Raw genomic sequence first — 20,173 nt, forward strand, 5'->3', positions numbered from 1 at the left:
ACATATGGAAGAAGGTACTCTGGTCAGATGAGACTAAAATTGAGCTTTTTGGCCGTCAAGGAAAATGCCTGGCGCAAACCCAACACCTCTCATCACCCCGAGATGTTTTTCATCAGCAGGGACTGGGAAACTGGTCAGAATTGAAGGAATAATGGATGGCGCTAAATACAGGGAAATTCTTGAGGGAAACCTGTTTCAGTCTTCCAGAGATTTGAGACTGGGATGGAGGTTCACCTCCCTGCAGGACAATGACCCTAAGCATGCTCCTAAAGCAACACTTGAGTGGTTTAAGGGGAAATATTTAAATGTATTGGAATGGCCTAGTCAAAGCCCAGAACTCAATCCAATTGAGAATCTGTGGTATGACTTAAAGATTGCTGTACACCAGCAGAACCCATCCAACTTGAAGGAGCTGGAGCAGTTTTGCCTTGAAGAATGGGCAAAAATCCCAGTGCCAAGCTTATAGTGACATACCCCAAGAGACTTGCAGCTGTAATTGCTGCAAAAGGTGGCTCTACAAAGTATTGACTTTGGGGGGGTGAATAGTAATGCACGCTCAAGTTTTCCGTTTTTTTGTCTTATTTTTTGTTTGTTTCACAAACATTTTTATTTTGCATCTTCAAAGTGGTAGGCATGTTGTGTAAATCAAATTATACAAACTCCCAAAAATCCATTTTAATTCCAGGTTGTAAGGCAACAAAATAGGAAAACTGCCAAGGGGGGTGAACACTTCCGCAAGCCACCAATCATACCCATCAACAAAACTAAGTGCTGGACAACAGTTAGACAACCTGTCCACTCGCATAGCTCTTTACAGATATAGTGCTATCCCAGCTAGCACATTTGGTTCCTTGGAAGTTGTGGGAATTATGTTTTTGGTTTCACATTGTTTGTGGGAACGAAGCCATACATTTCCTGACCAGTAAAACAAAACGTTTTTTAAACATTCTGAGAACAGAAGTGAACATATCGCCTTTTCTGTAAACGTTTATTTTTTAGGTTGCAGGGAGGTTCTGAAAACGTTTTACTCCGGATCCTTTAAAGTTCACCTGGGAGATTTTATTAATGCTCTGAGAACTAAAATGATAAGTTATTATACATTCAGGTAATTAAATAACATTCTGAGAACATTCTCTAAATGTTGTGAAAGTTTTTTTATGGTTATTAATGAACACTTTGTTAACGCTCTAAGAAATACATTTCAAGGTTGTTTTTTTCTCCAAGCACAGATACAGTATGACACATGGAAATTAATTTGCTTGGGCATTAAAAAAAAAAAAAAAATTTTAGAATAAGGCTGTAATGTAACGAAATGTGGAAAAAGTCAAGAGGTCTGAATACTTTCCGATTTCACTGTATGTGAAACCATCGCGTTTCTATGGTCTGTGCTTAAAAAGATAAGAAGAAAGGTCCTAAAAAATGCTTATCTGTGACATCACAGGGTAGGATTAAAAGTACGAAAAACTATTATTTTTCAAAACCTGCAACGGGTTTCTAGCCAGAGGGAGGGTATATTCTTCCTCCCCATGTCACTGCGAATCTCACAGTGTTTGAAAATCACTGTTTTTAAAATGATTACTTTTTTACTATATATTTTTTTCTACAAATCGTAGAAATGCGCCGTTTTCACGTATGTAGACGCTGGTATTGTGCATTGAGTTTAAAAAGTGGTGAGGTTTTCTTTAAGGCCAGGCACCACAACCTCATAAGGATTTTTTTCTCTCCCATTAATGAAATCATAATCAACTTTTTCTTGAATACAATTTTACTTAAATACTTTATAAAAATATTGAAATGATGTGATATTTCATTAAATATGCATATACAGTGCATTCGGAAAGTATTCAGACCCCTTGACTTTTTCCACATTTTGTTACGTCACAGCCTTACTGTAAAATGTATTATTAATTATTTTTTTCTCATCAAACTACACACAATACCACAGAATGACAAAGCAAAAACGTATTTTTTTAATTTTAGCAAATTCATAACAAATAAAAAACGGAAATATCACATTTACATAACTATTCAGACCCTTTACTCAGCACTTTGTTGAAGCACCTTTGGCAGCGATTACAGCCTTGAGTCTTCTTGGGTATGACGCTACAAGCTTGGCACACCTGTATTTGGGGAGTTTCTCCCATTCTTCTCTGCAGATCCTGTCAAGCTCTGTCAGGTTGGATGGGGATCATCGCCGCACAGCTATTTTCAGGTCTCTCCAGAGATGTTCGATCGGGTTCAAGTCCGGGCTCTGGCTGGGCCACTCAAGGACATTCAGAGATTTGTCTCGAAGCCACTCCTGCGTTGCCTTGGCTGTGTGCTTTGGTTGTTGTCCTGTTGGATAGTGAACCATTGCCTCAGTCTGAGGTCCTGAGTGATCTGGAGCAGGCTTTTATCACGGATCTCTCTGTACTGTATTTGAGTTGGAAATGATGATGAGTTGGATATGATGAGTTGTATATTTGTTTACATAGCCAGCTAACAAGTTGTTTTTGTTGTCCTGTTTCTACCGATGCAATTAATTTGGAAACTGTCCCAGCTTCATAACTAATAAACTTACTTTGGCAAACTCTTTAGTCAGTCTGTCAGGCAATAAAGCATTGAGTTGATTGGAGGAGAGAGAGTGTGTGCCTGTGTGTGTGTGTGGAATGGGAGGTGTGTAACTGTATCACACAATTTATTATGGAATCCCCTTATTAGGAAGAGAGTGTGTGCATGGTTGAGAAAAATAAAGAGAGGAAGGAAGAGAGAGATTATGTTCCTGACCACAATCGTATCCTATTTGTTGCTCCTCTCCTCTCCCTCCGTTACTCTGTTCCTCTAGGTCAGTGAAAGTGACGGAATTGATGTGGAGAGTCAGGGCTCAGCAGCAAAAGGCAGGGAGGAAGAGGAGTTAGAGATGATTGGAGTGATAGATATGTGGCGCGAGGAGGGAGGAGTGGAGCGAGAGGAGAGTGGAGGGAGAGAGGAAGAGGAGAGTGAAGAGGAGGGAGAGGAGAGTGGAGGGAGAGGAACATGGAGAGGAGGAGGAGGAGGAAGAGGAAGAGAGGATGAAGCAGAGGGAGAGGAGGAAGCAGAGGGAGAGGAGGAGGAAGAGGGAGGGGAAGAGCACACCTGAGAGGGGAGCCTATGTTTCCATGTAATGTGTCTGCCCCAGGTCCCACAATTCACCCTTGTACCACACAGCCTGGGCCTAAAAGTAGAAGGAACATATATATCTGTTCCAGAGCTTGTAATAGATTACAACAAGAAAATGGGCAGGGTTGACCATCTTGACCAACTGAGGAGCTATTTCAATGTTGGACACACAGGCAGAAATGGTGGAAGTATGTGTTTTGGGGGATGCTCAACTTTGCCATCATAAATGTGTCCCAGAAACCGCAGGCGCTGGTCCCTGAAGGCATTAAAATTGCAGCTTGTGCTTTTACTTTGTGATATGGCTACAATGGCAGGAAGAGGGGAGCCAAGAGTGTGGCACCAGGGCGTGTGGACCGATTTGTAACTCATTTGAAAGCAGGTGAAGTTTGAAGGATGCGAGAGAGGGTGTGTGGTGTGCATCCGGAGTGGACGTAGTGCAAAGAGTGGGAGATGCGTAGGAACCTCCTTTGGGTGCTCTACGTGTTCTGTGCCACTTTTCAGGATGGGGCCAGGCTTCCAGAAGTTCCATGACATGTTGTAGGCTAAATGCAAACACTAAAATGACAGTGTGAAATATGAATTTGGCCTACAAATATTTGTTGGTATCTTCTCTCTTTATCTGTCTCTATCTAATACTTGTTGCATTCACTGAATTGTTTTCAAAGTAGGCTATTATTTCTACGTTTTGTGTCAGGCCTGGTCTGTACTAAATTTCGTTGAGAAAAATTACCTACATTTTTTAATAATCTCTGAATAGTTGTTTGCATTTTTACATTGTAACAGAAGTAATAATCGTTGTCAATCAAATAGCCTGCTTTGTGTGGGTTTTGAAATACTTTCTGAATATTGTCCTCTTGTCACATTTTTGATAATTGTATTTACTTATATGTAAAGAATATTTATAAGTATAATATATTATACTTGGTTCATTTTGAGTGAGTAATTTAGTCAATTTTACAACAATTTAAATACTCTAGGGTTTTTTGTTGTGTTGAGTGGTAATAGTTTTTTGATAGTGAGGGTCTTTACGCAATGGAAGACAAAATTAGTATTATTCCTATTGACATTAATGTGGTGTCATATTAAAGAAGACGTTATGCTCTTTAAAACTAAGTTAACTTGTAATGTGTATTTTGTTCTTTGTTTTTGAGCTATGTCTGTTTATTTGAAAATGTGTGAGAAAATGAGCTTTATCTTGAAAATTCTCAGTAATCTACAGCAGCATTCTAGAATTCTACTGGGGTCTAAAGGGTTAATAATCAGTTATGGCTAAAATTGTGAGATAGTCATTCAGTGCTTTCCAAATTGTGAGCCTGTTAAGCTTGGTTGAATAATAGTTTATAAATGCACTTAAAATGGTCATAAGACAACCTCTTATTTAATCATGTAACCTTGCAAGGGTTTCACGGTTGAAGAACATTCTCACTTTTGGATGAGATGCATTGGTACACTTATTTATTTATCCCAGGAATTAAGACATCATGTCAAGATCTGCCCATCTGTGCAACATGCTCGAAATCACAATGACCTCAAACGTGCCCACAATTTGTGTTGACATTGATGTCATGTGACAGTGCGCAAAGAACTGGGATAAAGAAGAAGGTAGTGAGGAAAATCCAGACATTTGAGATTGCTGCGAAAGAAGCAATGTAGAGGAGACAAAAACGCCCACACAGGAGAGAGAAGGTAGGTTTTCCATGCAATTTGTTTGGATTTTTGGATACAGAAATTGTGCTAGGTAGCCTGGTGTTGCTAGCCAACTACCTATGCTAAATCGTCTAGCAGAATATCAAAAAATAGCTAGCTTGCTAGCTAGCAAACGTTAGCTGCCATTTTTGGTAGGCCTACAAACTAGGCTAGCTAGCTAACTTAGTTAACATCTACAGAATAGACCTTCCATGCCTTGACAGCTAACATTAGCTAGCCAGTTACCTAAAGCTGGCAAATAGCTAGCTAGCTGGGCAAGATGGTCTTATCTTCCCTGAACCTTGTTCCCAGGCTAGCTAGCTACTTGTGTCAACACATCTATGAGTAGTTCCTTTTCAATGTAAACACTAGCTAGCTTATTAGTGTTAGCAAGCACCATTATTAGTATAACGCTAGCTGGATAATACAATAACTAGGTAGCTAGGCCTAGCAATAGGCCTAAACCCTAAATTGTAAAAATCATGATAATGATGATAGCAGAGAAATTGGAGAAAGGTTTCTATACCATCTCTGATGATAGCTAGCTAGTAGACTAATTTAAAAGTGACTTTGTTAAATTGTCATGCATTCTTCTTCTCTATCTCAGACTCCGGGATGGGAAAATGCTTACAAGAAAGAAATAGATGAAGACAAAAGATACAGTGGCTTGCGAAAGTATTCACCCCCCTTGCCATTTTTCCTATTTTCTTGGCTTACAACCTGGAATTAAAATGGATTTTTGGGGGGTTTGTATCATTTACACACCATCCCTACCACTTTGAAGATGCAAAATCTATATATATTTTTTTACAAACAAGAAATAAGACAAAAAAACAGAAAAATTGAGCGTGCATTACTATTCACCCCCCCCAAAGTCAATACTTTGTAGAGCCATCTTTTACAGCAATTACAGCTGCAAGTCTCTTGGGGTATGTCACTATAAGCTTGGCACATCTTGCCACTGGGATTTTTGCCCATTCTTCAAGGCAAAACTGCTCCAGCTCCTTCAAGTTGGATGGGTTACGCTGGTGTACAGCAATCTTTAAGTCAAACCACAGATTCTCAATTGGATTGAGGTCTGGGCTTTGACTAGGCCATTTCAAGACATTTAAATATTTCCCCTTAAACCACTTGAGTGTTGCTTTAGCAGTATGCTTAGGGTCATTGTCCTGCTGGAAGGTGAACCTCCATCCCAGTCTCAAATCTCTGGAAGACTGAAACAGGTTTCCCTCAAGAATTTCCCTGTATTTAGCGCCATCCATCATTCCTTCAATTTTGACAAGTTTCCCAGTCCCTGCCGATGAAAAACATCCTTACAGTATAATGCTGCCACCACCATGCTTCACTGTGGGGATGGTGTTCTCGGGGTGATGAGAGGTGTTGGGTTTGCGTCAGACATAGTGTTTTCCTTGACGGCCAAAAAGTTCAATTTTAGTCTCATCTGACCAGAGTACCTTCTTCCATATGTTTGGGGAGTCTCCCACATGCCTTTTGGCGAATACCAAATGTGGCCACTCTTCCGTAAAGCCCATCTCTGTGGAGTGTATGGCTTAAAGTGGTCCTATGGACAGATACTCCAATCTCTGCTGTGGAGCTTTGCAGCTCCTTCAGGGTTATCTTTGATTTCTTTGTTGCCTCTCTGATTAATGCCCTCCTTGCCTGGTCTGTGAGTTTTGGTGGGCGGCCCTCTCTTGACAGGTTTGTTGTGTTGCCATATTCTTTCAATTTTTTATTAATGGATTGAATGGTGCTCCATGGGATGTTCAAAGTTTCAGATATTTTTTAATAACCCAACCCTGATCTGTACTTCTCCACAACTTTGTCCCTGACCTGTTTGGAGAGCTCCTTGGTCTTCATGGTGCCGCTTGTTTGGTGGTGCCCCTTGCTTAGTGGTGTTGCAGACTCTGGGGACTTTCAGAACAGGTGTATATATACTGAGATAATGTGACAGATCATGTGACACTTAGATTGCACACAGGTGGACTTTATTTAACTAATTATGTGACTTCTGAAGGTAATTGGTTGCACCAGATCTTATATAGGGGCTTCATGTCAAAGGGGGTGAATACATATGCAAGCACCACTTTCCCGTTATTTATTTTTTAGAATTTTTTGAAACAAGTTATTTCTTTCATGTCACTTCACCAATTTGGACATTTTGTATGTCCATTACATGAAATCCAAATACAAATACATTTAAATTACAGGTTGTAATGCAACAAAATAGGAAAAACGCCAAGGGGGATGTATACTTTTGCAAGGCTCTGTAGTTTGGGCAACAGATTTTCATAAAAATATTAAAAAATCTGCATAAAGAAAATATACTCATTTTCCCAACAGTGGTCTTTGTCCTCCAAACAGACTAGTTGCAGATTAAAATCAGTGTGCGGTGACATATGCACACAAAATGTTTTACGTTTTCATGTACCGAATAAAAATCGAAAGTTCTATGTGTTTCCATCGCATTTTCAACTCCATTAGTTTTGTCACAAAAACTGTTGAGTTAACTAGCAAATGTGCCTACTCTGGTTTTGGCAAGTAAGGTAACAGCTCCCTGATACATTGCTGGTAGGCTGTGCGGGTAGGCTAGTCTACATGATGAGATTATAATGGACAAGAGTGGGAATATTTGTATTTTGTCAAAGGGCAGTCAAGCATCGATCATCATGTCACCAGAATAAAACACTCAACATTTATTAGAAAGGAGCATCAAGATCAACGTGCACCTTTACCACCCTGTGAAGTTTATCATAACTTATTTAATCTGTAGCTTAATAAACTGCATGGTTTCCCGAGTTGTAGTGGGAGAACCACACACCGTATCATCACGTGACTCAAAGTTTACTTCGATAGAATGGTTCAATATTTGTGTATGAAGGCATTTCCACCACTATTTCTCACATAATTAATTTCACAGACACAAAAAGATCCCACCATGTCGAACGAACAAATGATCTGTCAGCATTTATACAATTGTGCTGAAACTTCCTGTTTCCATCACAGCTGTAATATGGTGCGACTTTACTCGCATAAATGGATGGAAATGTGGTGGCAATTTAACTGATTCCAGCGGCTGACCCAAAACTTCGCCGCGGAGGAGAGGCACTCGGAGCAGCCTGCTGGTTCAACTTAGGAGGCGCGCACACCACCCACTGCTTCCAAGTATATTACTCGCTAATGTTCAGTCTTTGGATAACAAAGTCGACAAGCTCAGGGCAAGGATTTCTTTCCAGAGAGACATCAGGGCCTTTAATATACTTTGTTTCACGGAAAAACCTGGCTCTCTCGGGATATTCTGTTGAAATCGGTCCAGCCAGATGGGTTTTCAGTTCATCGTGCAGACAGAAATAAATATCTCTCCGGGAAGCAGAAGGGCGGAGGTATGTGTTTCATGATTAACGATTCATGGTGTAATTGTAGTAACATACAGGAACTCAAGTCCTTTTGTTCACCCAACCTAGAATACCTCACAATCAAATGCCGACCGTATTATCTCCTATGAGAATTTTCTTTGTTATAGTCATGGCCGTGTATATCCCCCCTCAAGCCGATACCACGACAGCCCTCAAAGAACTTCACTGGACTTTATGCAAACTGGAAACCACATATCCTGAGGCTGCATTTATTGTAGCTGGGGATTTTAACAAAGCAAATTTGAGGACTAGGCAGCCAATGTTCTATCAACATATCGACTGTTGTACTCGGGCTACTAAAATTCTCAACCATTGCTATTCGAACTTCCGGGATGGTTATAAGGCCCTCCCCCGCCCTCCTTTCAGTAAATCTGACCACGACTCCATTTTGCTCCTCCCTTCCTATAGGCAGAAACTCAAACAGGAAATACCCGTGCTAAGGACTATTCAATGCTGGTCTGACCAATCGGAATCCACGCTTCAAGATTGTTTTGATCACGCGGACTGGGATATGTTCCGGGTAGCTTGCGAAAATAAACGGTGACTGAGTTTATCAGGAAGTGTACAGGAGATGTTGCGCCCACTGTGACTATTAAAACCTACCCTAACCAGAAACCGTGGATAGATGGCAACATTCTTGCAAAACTGAAAGCGCGAACCACCGCATTTAACCATGGCAAGGTGACTGGGAATACGGCAGAATACAAACAGTGTACCTACTCACTCCGCAAGGCAATTAAACAGGCAAAACATCAGTATAAAGACAAAGTAGAATCGCAATTCAACGGCTTAGACACGAGACGTATGTGACATGGTCTACAGACAATCACGGACTACAAAAGGAAAACCAGCCACGTCTTGCTTCCAGACAAGCTAAATACCTTCTTCGCCCGCTTTGAGGACAACACAGTGCCACCGACGCGGCCCACTACCAAGGACTGTTGGCTCTCCTTCTCCGTGGCCGACGTGAGTAAGACATTTAAGCATGTTAACCCCCGCAAGGCTGCCAGCCCAGACGGCATCCCTAGCCGCTTCCTCAGAGCATGCGCAGACCAGCTGGCTGGTGTGTTTACGGACATATTCAATCTCTCCCTATCCCAGTCTGCTGTCCCCACTTGCTTCAAGATGGCCACCATTGTTCCTGTACCCAATAAAGCAAAGGTAACTGAACTAAATGACTATCGCCCCGTACCACTCACTTCTGTCAACGTGAAGTGCATTGAGAGACTAGTGAAGGATCATATCACCTCTACCTTACCTGTCACCCTAGACCCACTTCAATTTGCTTACCGCCCCAATAGATCCACGGACGATGCAATCGCCATCACACTGCACACTGCCCTATCCCATCTGGACAAGAGGAATACCTATGTAAGAATGCTGTTCATTGACTATAGCTCAAGAAATGTAAGGTATTTTTACATGTTGCAATAAGGTTGACTATAGTAGAAGCTCAAATGTAGTTTGTTTTCACTTGGTAATGAGTAGTAAGTAAGTATATGGTAATTGCTCATAGGTAACTATGTAGGTAACGTACTATGTAGGTACACAATAATTACAAGTAAGTATCCCTCAAGATTACATTTTACATTTACATTTTAGTCATTTAGCAGACGCTCTTATCCAGAGCGACTTACAGTTAGTGAATACATTTTTATTTTTTTCATACTGGCCCCCCGTGGGAATCGAACCCACAACCCTGACGTTGCAAACGCCATGCTCTATCAACTGAGCTACATCCCTGCCGGCCATTCCCTCCCCTACCCTGGACGACGCTGGGCCAATTGTGCGCCGCCCATGAGTCTCCCGGTCGCGGCCGGCTGCGACAGAGCCTGGATTCGAACCAGGATATCTAGTGGCACAGCTAGCACTGCGATACAGTGCCTTAGACCACTGCGCCACTCAAGATACACTACATTTTAACTAGAGAAGTCCTGTGTAACACCTAGTAATTCAATTGTACTTAGACACATATTACATGTACTCTGGGGTGTACTAGTTTGTTTATCCTCCCACTTGGATGCCAAGGAGGTTCAGGTTGTCATAATGGGCAACATACACATGAATTATAAGTAAATCAAATATAAATATATAATCTGGGATGACACCCATATTGTAGACCCCAGTCAATCCAAGTTCATCCAGATGAAACACTTCTGGGTGGCAACTGCTAGCAACAACAAGATTTCTAAGAGTACGCATTCACGGGTAAGTAATTAGAGCCTATTGAGCCTCCAACCTTGTTAATCTTGGACACCCAGCGCATCTGTCCATGAGAGATTACAACCCTGTAACAGTTGTTACTGAACCGGATGCAGCGGAGGAGAAACTAAACACTAAATTGGTGAATTTAGTGGAAACTTGCCCATTTGTAACAAGCATGGTAACAAGCATATCTTGTTACACCTCTTTAATAACAGACTGCAATTACCACCAGTTACATGTTGTTATTATAAGTTCTTACAATTAACTACAATACTTGTTACAATGTACTTACACATTGTAATAAGGACCCCTTAAAATTAAGTGTTACTCAAATTCCTTATATTAAGCAAACCAGACAGCACGATTTTCTTGTTTTTTATTTACGGATAGCCATTGGCACACTCCAAAACTCAGGCATCATTTACAAATAATACTACTACTAATTGATTGCATTTATATACCGCATTTCCACCTACAGAAGGTGCTCAAATCGCTTTACATAGTAAGGGAGAAACTTCCACCACCAATGTGTAACACCCACTTGGGTGATGCACGGCAACCATTTTGTGCTAGAAAGCTCACAACACATCAGCTATCATGGTGGAGCATTTGTGTTAGTGAGTCCGCCAGATCAGAGGCAGTAGGGATGACCATGTGTACTCTTTATAACTGTATACATTTGACAATTTTCCTGTATTGCTAAGCATTCTAAATGTAACAAGTACTTTTGGGTGTCAGGGAAAATGTATGGGTTGTAAAAAGTATATATTTTCATCAGGAATGTAGTGGAGTACATTCCTGATGTCTCACTTTCACACACACACACACACTCCCACTATTTGTCATTTGTTTCTTTCCACCGTGCACCTGTTTCCCCTCATGTTTGTAGCTGATGCTTTTTAGCGTCCCTGGGGAACCACTTTTCACAGAAACACCATGTTTTCACTGGATTAAATAAGTCCCCTGCCGATTAATTAAAGCTACCAGGAAAATGGTTGCCATAGATAGATAGCACAGCGCTGGGAAGACAATGTACTGCAGCACAGGGTTCCATCATGGTCCACAAAACCAGACATATACAACTGACCACAGCCCCGGAAATAAATACAGTAAATGACTGACCACAACACCGGAAATAAATGAGTGACCATGAGACCAGAAATAAATGATTGGGCACAGAGCTGGAACTAAACCGTTGACCACAGGAGGGGAACTAGATGACTGACCATCAAGTGAGGAGCGGGCTTAGTGCAGAGGGCTTGACAGCCGTGGGCTGTGGATGCACTCCCTGACTGAGCTCTGCAACTCAGTGGCTCTACTGTGAGTACATAATCAGTCTCAACTCCTAGTCCAAGCTAGCTGTCCCTGAAGATATGGGTCAGCCACTCCTAAAGGTTAGAGTCTGTCACTCCAGAGGAGCCAGGTCAGCTGTTTGAAGAGATTACTATCAATTGGCTACTGATGTTTAGAGTCTGTGGAGTGTCACTGACAAAGGCCTGTAGCTGATACAAGAGGGTAGCGTAGGTAGCTCTTCAGCTGTGACTGTGTTGACTGTGAATCTATTAGAAGGAACTAGCATAATGAGGTGAGTGCATATGGCCATGAGAGGATGCGAGACTATGGAGGTAGAACAGATTGCATAATGGACAGTGATGGTAGATTATTATATTAACCTCTATGGGTATACAGTGAGAATATGTGAGAATATTATGCCCTGAAAAGTATGTGAATAAATGAGAGCCTGATGAGAGCCTGTGACAGTCAGAACAGTATCTCCTGGGCCTGTGTGTGTTATTGTATACAGTATTAGACATTGTGAGTGCACAGTATGAGCCTCTAATGGCTAGAAGAGTGAGGCGAAAGGGAAGAAAATGCTCATGTTGTTTAGACATCTACGCCGACTAAGGAAAAGGCAAACAACGCTAATTCCATTTGGACTTATAGTTGTGGCTAATTAGATTACTGCTTAAGTGTCATGTTTCTCAGGTTTAGAGATGTAAATGGAAGCGGTTTAAGTGTATTCTAGGAGGCAGGCGACGGGCAGGCAGGGAAGTGCTAAGCGAGCTCTCCCAGCTGACACAGAGATCTTGGAGCCTTTATACCGGCTACAGTACTGCACGTTAATCCCTAACAGATAGATACTAGGCCTCCATGATTTACAGCATATCATACTAAACCTTTAGGAGTGTAGAGGGCAGAAAAAGCATGGTGTAAACATATGTTATAGACCCTATAATGAGATTTAAAGCATCCCATGGGTCTGTCCACCCAAAATGAACATTTTAACCGTCTTGATGAAAAGAATTAACTATGTGAAATTTTATCAGGTAACAATAATGTAGATGTCTGCACCAAAGCCTGCCATCCTATCCTCCAACGGAGACGTTTATTATTAAGTGCCTAATTGTAATTTTATCCACTGTAGAGTTTTTTTGTTGTTGTTTATGCATGTGTATAGATTATTTAATGTATTATAGATGACGGCTGTACCTGTCACAACTTCCTCCGAAGCTGCTTCCTCTCCTTGTTCGGGCAGGCTTCGGCGTTTGTCGTCACCGGCCTTCTAGCCACTGCCGCATCACATCACATCTCATCATTCCATTTGTTTTGTCTTGTCTATTACACACACCTGGTTCATATCCCCTCATTAGTACGTGTATAAGTGTTCCCTCTGCCCCCTTGTCCTTGTGGGTGATTGTTTAATGTGAGGAGAGAGTAGCTCGGTTGAGCTACGTGTATTTTGTATTGCCGGGGTATATTTTCCCCGTGTGCCTGTTTTGTTCCAGTGCGCCAGTTTTGCGCACTGGACTGTTTGACGCTATCCTGCGTAACTCTGTATTCCGGAACAAACTCTGTATTCTGTGATTTACCCTCATTTTCACACTATCATACATCCCGGGTACGAAGAACGTGAAGGCAGACGCACTGTCACGGCTGTACGACACAGAGGAGAGGCCCAGAGACCACACCCCCATACTCCCAGCCTCCTGCATTGTGGTGCCGGTAGTATGGGCGATGGATGTGGATATAGAGCAGGCATTATGCACAGAGCCATCTTCCTCTGCTCGGTCTCCCCACGGCCCTGCAGACTGCGGAGGCCCTGTTTACACACGTCTTCCGGCACTACGGGGTACCAGAGGACATAGTGTCTGACCGGGGTCCCCAGTTCACATCCAAGGTCTGGAAGGTGTTCATGGAACGTCTGGTGGTCTCGGTCAGCCTGACCTCTTGTTTCCACCCCGAGTCAAATGGGCAGGTGGAACGGGTTAATCAGGATGTGGGTAGGTTCCTGCGGTCCTACTGCCAGGACCGGCCGGGGGAGTGGTCGGTGTTCTTACCATGGGCCGAATATGCCCAGAACTCTCTCCGTCACTCCTCCACTAACCTAACGCCATTCCAATGTGTTTTAGGTTAACAACCGTTTCTGGCACTGTGGCACCAGAGCCAGACCGAGGCTCCTGCGGTGGATGACTGGTTTCGGCACGCGGAGGAGACGTGGAACGCTGCTCACGTCCACCTCCAACGCGCTGTGCGTCGTCAGAAGGCCAACGCTGACCGCCACCGCAGGGAGGCCCCGGTCTTCGTACCGGGTGATCGGGTCTGGCTCTCGACCCGGAATCTGCCCCTCCGCCTGCCGTGCCGGAAGGTGAGCCCGCGATGTGTGGGGCCATTCAAAGTCCTGAGGAGGATCAACGAGGTTACTTATAGGTTATTACTTCCCCATGATTATCGTATTAACCCCTCATTTCATGTGTCTCACCGCTCCAGGAGTCTGAGGTGCGGGAGGTCCCTCCGCCTCCTCTGGACATTGAGGGGGCCCCGGCGTACTCCGTCCGTTCCATCTTGGATTCGAGGTGTCGGGTGGGGGGCCTTCAGTACCTCATGGAGTGGGAGGGGTACGGTTCGGAGGAACGGTGCTGGGTCCCGGTGAGGGATATCCTCGATCCCTCCCTGTTGCGGGATTTCCACCATCGCCATCCGGCTCGCCCTGCCTCGCGTCCTCCTGGCCGTCCCCGAGGCCGGTGTCGGCGCGCTGCTGGAGCTGCGCGTCAAGGGTGGGGGTACTGTCACAACTTCCTCCGAAGCTGCCTCCTCTCCTTGTTTGGGCAGGCTACGGCGTTCGTCGTCACCGGCTTTCTAGCCACTGCCGCATCACATCTCATCATTCCATTTGTTTTGTCTTGTCTATTACACACACCTGGTTCATATCCCCTCATTAGTACGTGTATAAGTGTTCCCTCTGCCCCCTTGTCCTTGTGGGTGATTGTTTAATGTGAGGAGAGAGTAGCTCGGTTGAGCTACGTGTATTTTGTATTGCCGGGGTATATTTTCCCTGTGTGCCTGTTTTGTTCCACTGTTTGACGCTATCCTGCGTAACTCTTTATTCCGGAATAAACTCTGTATTCTGTGATTTACCTTCCTGCGCCTGACTCCTTCAAATCACCCATCACAGTACCATGTTTGACCATGATTGTTTTTAGTGTATTAGAACTCAATTTCAGTGATCCACAATTTGGTTAGAAAAAAAATATGTATTTAGTATTGTTGTATCATTGTGGAGTGACACTTAAATACATTTTTCTAACTCTAACTCTGTCTGAATCACAGGATATTGATGGTTTTCATTAACGCGATAGTCTGTCTGTACTGATGTTAAAGCTCTACTGTTTCACTCTGTTCTTTAAAAACAGTAATGTTACAATGGAGCAGGACCATTTCTGGTTACTTTACTATACAAACAGCTAATGTTGCCTTTTGCTGCCATTGGCCCTGATATGCTAATCAAATGCAGGACAGAATCACTTTTACAGATGGTTCAATGTTTTTTTGTGTGTGACAATATCCTATTGGAGGCTGTAGGAGTGGAAATTGAGGGTAACAGTCATTTGTTATACTTAATCAACTGTGTAATGTCACATTTGAATGGAATATTGCTGAATTGGCAAGTACTGTAAAAATAGAAAATGTTTCAGCAAACACTTTTGAGAGGAAAGCATGTTGCAAAAAAAATCCATAGTGGTTTTTGTAAGGTGATTTTGTCATCTTTTGATTAGTGCAGCAAGGCATAGAATTCCAATGGCCAATATGCTAACATTAGCTGTTTGCAAGTAAATTGGGGATTGCAGCCAGCCCTCCTTCATGCACCATGTATCCAGATCCTATAACGATTAAGCAATACAGACAGCGTTAAACTGTGGTGAACGGAGTGGAACAGATGGGAGACAGCACATAGTGGGAATAGAATAGACTACAGTTTAAAATGATCATGAAAAAGCAATAGACCTACATATTTGGGACAGCTAACAAAATTCCAATGCAGTCCCCCAGCAATCTAACAATCCAATGTTATAAGTGATTTATGAGTGATTTATCGCCATGTGCATTTTCATTGGTGAATATTTCAGTAGTACAATCTAACAACTCTGAGTGTGTGGGCCTGACTGTGTGCCTCAGACTGATCCTGACTCTGGGTGATCCCATTGGATGGACAGAGTCACGTGGATATGTGGATGATTATGTGATTGATTCCTGATGTGTCTGGGTCTAGTGGTGATTGTTGTGTATAAGGCAGGGAACAGTGTTGGATGTGAGCTGTTTCCTCTCTCCGAGTGGCCTGTGGCTGTAATGGGGGAGCTGTGTCACAGCTAATGGAAGGCTCACAGGTATTTCAGGAATCATAGATGATTGGGAGATTGAGCTCAGGTGGGAGGTAATAAACTGTTACATGAGTAGGAGAGCGCTTTCAACACAGTAGAGAAAGGTTGCATTTCTATCGTTTTAGAAATGGGCTGATAAGTGTGTGTTTTTTCCTCACAGAACCTTTTGTGTGTGTGTGTGTGTTATTGTGTGTGTCTTTGTGTGTGTTTGTGTAGTATGTGTGTTTGTGAGTTTTAAATAATGAAGTTGGTTTGTGTAGGACATGCAGTGCGGAATCTTCTCAAGTGTAGTTATCGACTTTACACAGAAACTCCTGTAATTATGATACACTTTAAATTGGTCCATTGATTTTTATCCAGAAATTACATCTTTAGTGTATGAAAGTCAATAAACAAGACAGTAATACAAATGGCTGGCTAAGACTGTACACCAGTGATTTTCTATGGGAGTTTAGGGCTTATGAACCACAAATCTTACTTTACAGAAATATATGCTCTGAACAGTCATGCATAATATAATATATGGTAATTGAAGGCACTTTGAATGAATGTGTATCTGCGTGTGGAATGTACTGTAACTACTATATGAATCCTCAAGGAAAAAAAGAAAAACAAATGTTCACATGTGCGTTACCACATGATGATGTGTATCTGGATCAATCAACCATAAAGTTTTTTTTCCAAAATATATTTAGATGGTGTTGGGAACATGTCCCTGCCTAAAGGAGCATGGATAATGCTTCTGAAAACATAGCATTTGGAACAATAACATGCTAAAATGGAACCTGATCCATTTTGTAAATGTACTTAGTATATTTGTAAGAAAGATGGCTTTTGGACATATTCATCTTCCAAAGCAAGCAGCACACAGTTTAGGATTTTAGAAACATTGCTGTGGGCACATGGTTTATTATATAGAGAGTGGATGTAGCGCTAAGAAACATTGCTATTTGACAGTGTTTAATTGGAGAGTGCGTTTCAAGGCAACCAGCCCTGCTGCTGGTTTTATTTCTAATTGCCAGCAGCAGAGCGCTTAACGAAGCGTGCGTGGGTGAAAGAGAGAGAGAGCGCGGCCAGGTTTCCACGGCAACGGCAGATCTACAGCAGCAGTAGCCAAGGCGTAGTTTCATCTTGAGGAAAAGCCTACAGGAGCACAGTGTTTTCCCTGCCGGAGCTCTTGCAACACAATACTAACAGTCCCTGCATGCATCAAAGACTTGACATTGCATCACCATAAGTATTCATCTAATAATGGAATTCACTCTATCTTCAATTTCAGAATCCTGTGTATATGTATATATATATATATATATATATATATATATATAATGATAAGGATGAGAAGAGAGAGAGAAATAAATGCAATATGTAGGCTAACTGTCTCAGGAAAGCCTGGGAGTCCCAAGATTGGACGACTGTATCTTTCCTCCATGTCCTCTCTGAATGTCTCATTATTTTTGTCCAACAGTTCACAGTGCAGTTTCTTCAGCATCCAGAAGGGGTCCGTTTGGTCTGCCTCAACCTGCATGGTGTCAAGTGATATTTGTAGCAGGTTTAGAATTAGGTCTCTCCCTCTCTCTGGTTAGCTAACAAAACAGTGAGTGACTTCTCTGAATAGCAATGTGGACACTTTCATGAGTCCTAACATCAGGCAATATCCTTGACACTGAGCCAGCACATCCCTCAAGTGAGAGGGTCTCCTTCATATTTGCAGAGTGCAGACACATTAATAATTGATTGATAGACAGTCAGCACAGTGTAATTCTGAAATGCAATGGCTTGCCCTTATGCATGAGCCATTTGCAGCACGATAGGTCCTGGAGGTGTCAGATAAGTCATCTTTCACCACAATGCTGAAATGCAATACCTGCCATGTCCAAAAAGCAATAGATACTAGCAGACAGAGAACATGCTTTTCAGAGAAAATGTGAAGGAAAATTTAAAAAATGGCAAACTGCAGGAGCAAAGGGTATGAGTCATCACCAATGGACACTATAAGAATACTAAACACTACCAATCTACATGTGATGGGATTTTTTAAAATGTATGTGTCGATAAATGTACCAGTGGAAACAATTACTCCAATATTCTATCAATAACCATACTCAACACTCAATAAGTCACTGAAACCATTGTTTTTCCTGGACTCATTTTATTACAAAGTTCTTGAGGACTTATTACAAGGGATTTTTCCTTAACATGCGAAAACAGAAAGAAACAGAACACATGGGAATTGAACAAACAGGTAGGATCTGACAATCCACTGTTCACGATAAACATAAGTTCTGATAAAGCCCTCGGGAGCAGGGAGCCAGTGAATGACTACGGTGCAGGCATAGAACGGCCACATTCACACTGACTCAGCAAAGATCAATCCAACCAAGGCAAGATGTGCACATCTCAAGAAACACATTACAATGTTTATATGCCATCGGCTTTTGTCATACGTTTTAAAAAGCTTCACTTGCATGTACATAAAACTGTACAAAAACATGGCATCACAAGCATTTTGTCCTATATAAATATAACCAACAATTAGGATAACAACTTGGTACTCTCCTGCAAAGACAAACTTTCAAGGCAGCTGTCCTTATTTTAGTGTGAACTGTCTGTGACAGTGATGAATGTCAGCTCATTTGGGGAGGGGGGTCTTGAACAGAAACCAGCACTAACACCTCAGCAAAAACAGTAAACAATTTCTACCAATTATCTTTGGAATTCATGCTAAACTCATAGCCTGCCTGACAGCACACATGGGGATGTGTAGATCTACATATGTACAGTACACCTTCAGGAGAGATTTGTCACATACAGCTCGCTTTGATTTACAATGTAAGGAAGCTTAGTCTTATGTAACACCTGCAAGAAAAATAATTTGCCCATTCTCCAGTGTTTCATAATGTTAATCAATCTACAGCCACAATCACCATACAATACCACTACAGAGAGGCAGAGGATACTCAGGTGAACTTCACATGAAATAAAACATCAAAAATACAAACTAAACATGATTGGACATACTGTGGAGTGTATCAAAGGTTTTCATGCTGTCCTCTACTTTGATAAAGGACAACCATCCTGCTTTCTAGAGAGCAGTCAACACCAATAATACATTCAGCGTGAGTTCAAAAGAGAGGTAAAACCATGTGATTCAGTATATTCAAAGAGTCAGAACTATTGATATAGGCTGGAGAAAAGGAGTATAACACAGTTATTCAGGCTGAAAAAACAAGAAAATGGATGCTAAGACTGGTGTTGGTAAGGACTCAACCCCAGTGGTTTAATTTTAATATGGTCTTGAGTCAAAACCAGTGATTCAGTCAAGCCAGAGTGAAGCCAAACCAAGTGATTCAGACTTTCATTAGTAAAGAGATAAAACTGGTGATTCATGCCAGATTCACTCAGGAGATTCACGCTCGAGTCAGAGGAGTCGGTGAATCAGAATAGTCAGATGAGTCAAAGCCAGTGAATCTGAAAGGAGTCAGACATAGCGTAGGAGCCAAAGCCAGTGATTGAGTCTGTGTGACGTTGGCTTTATCACTCATCGCTATCTTTCACACGTATCATTAATTCCAGGTCAGTGAACTCACCCGCAGCTGTAGCTCTGTGAAGCTGCTCTGTGCCACACTGAGAAGGGGGTGGGGGGCAGCGAAGGGGCTTCATCACAGTGTATCATGACTCGCTGGATTTTCTTTCAGCAGCTAAACCCTTGCAAAATAAAAACAAGTCAAATTTGTAGATTCACATGTCAAATTTTGCATGTGATTTGTTCACACGTGTCTTCACACGTGTCCGAAAACCACGTTTTTTTTCACACGGGATTTGTTCTTTGTTGTTGTAAGGGAATGGCTTTGAAAACAGCATTATGTGAATTTTTCCCTCAAGGCTAGGTTAATCCCTCACCTTATTTAATCATTGCCATGTCCAGTAATTTCCATATGTTCTGAGTTGAATTATTCTACATGTGCTGCCAACGGCAGTGCGATGAGGTAAGTGCAGATAAAAATACCCCTTTTAAATGATTTTGCGGATGGATTTGGATTATGTGGCTGCTGTGTTGTCCTCAGGGTGTGT

Source organism: Coregonus lavaretus (assembly GCF_964263955.1).
Source record: "Coregonus lavaretus genome assembly, chromosome: 15".
Classification (NCBI taxonomy): domain Eukaryota; kingdom Metazoa; phylum Chordata; class Actinopteri; order Salmoniformes; family Salmonidae; genus Coregonus; species Coregonus lavaretus.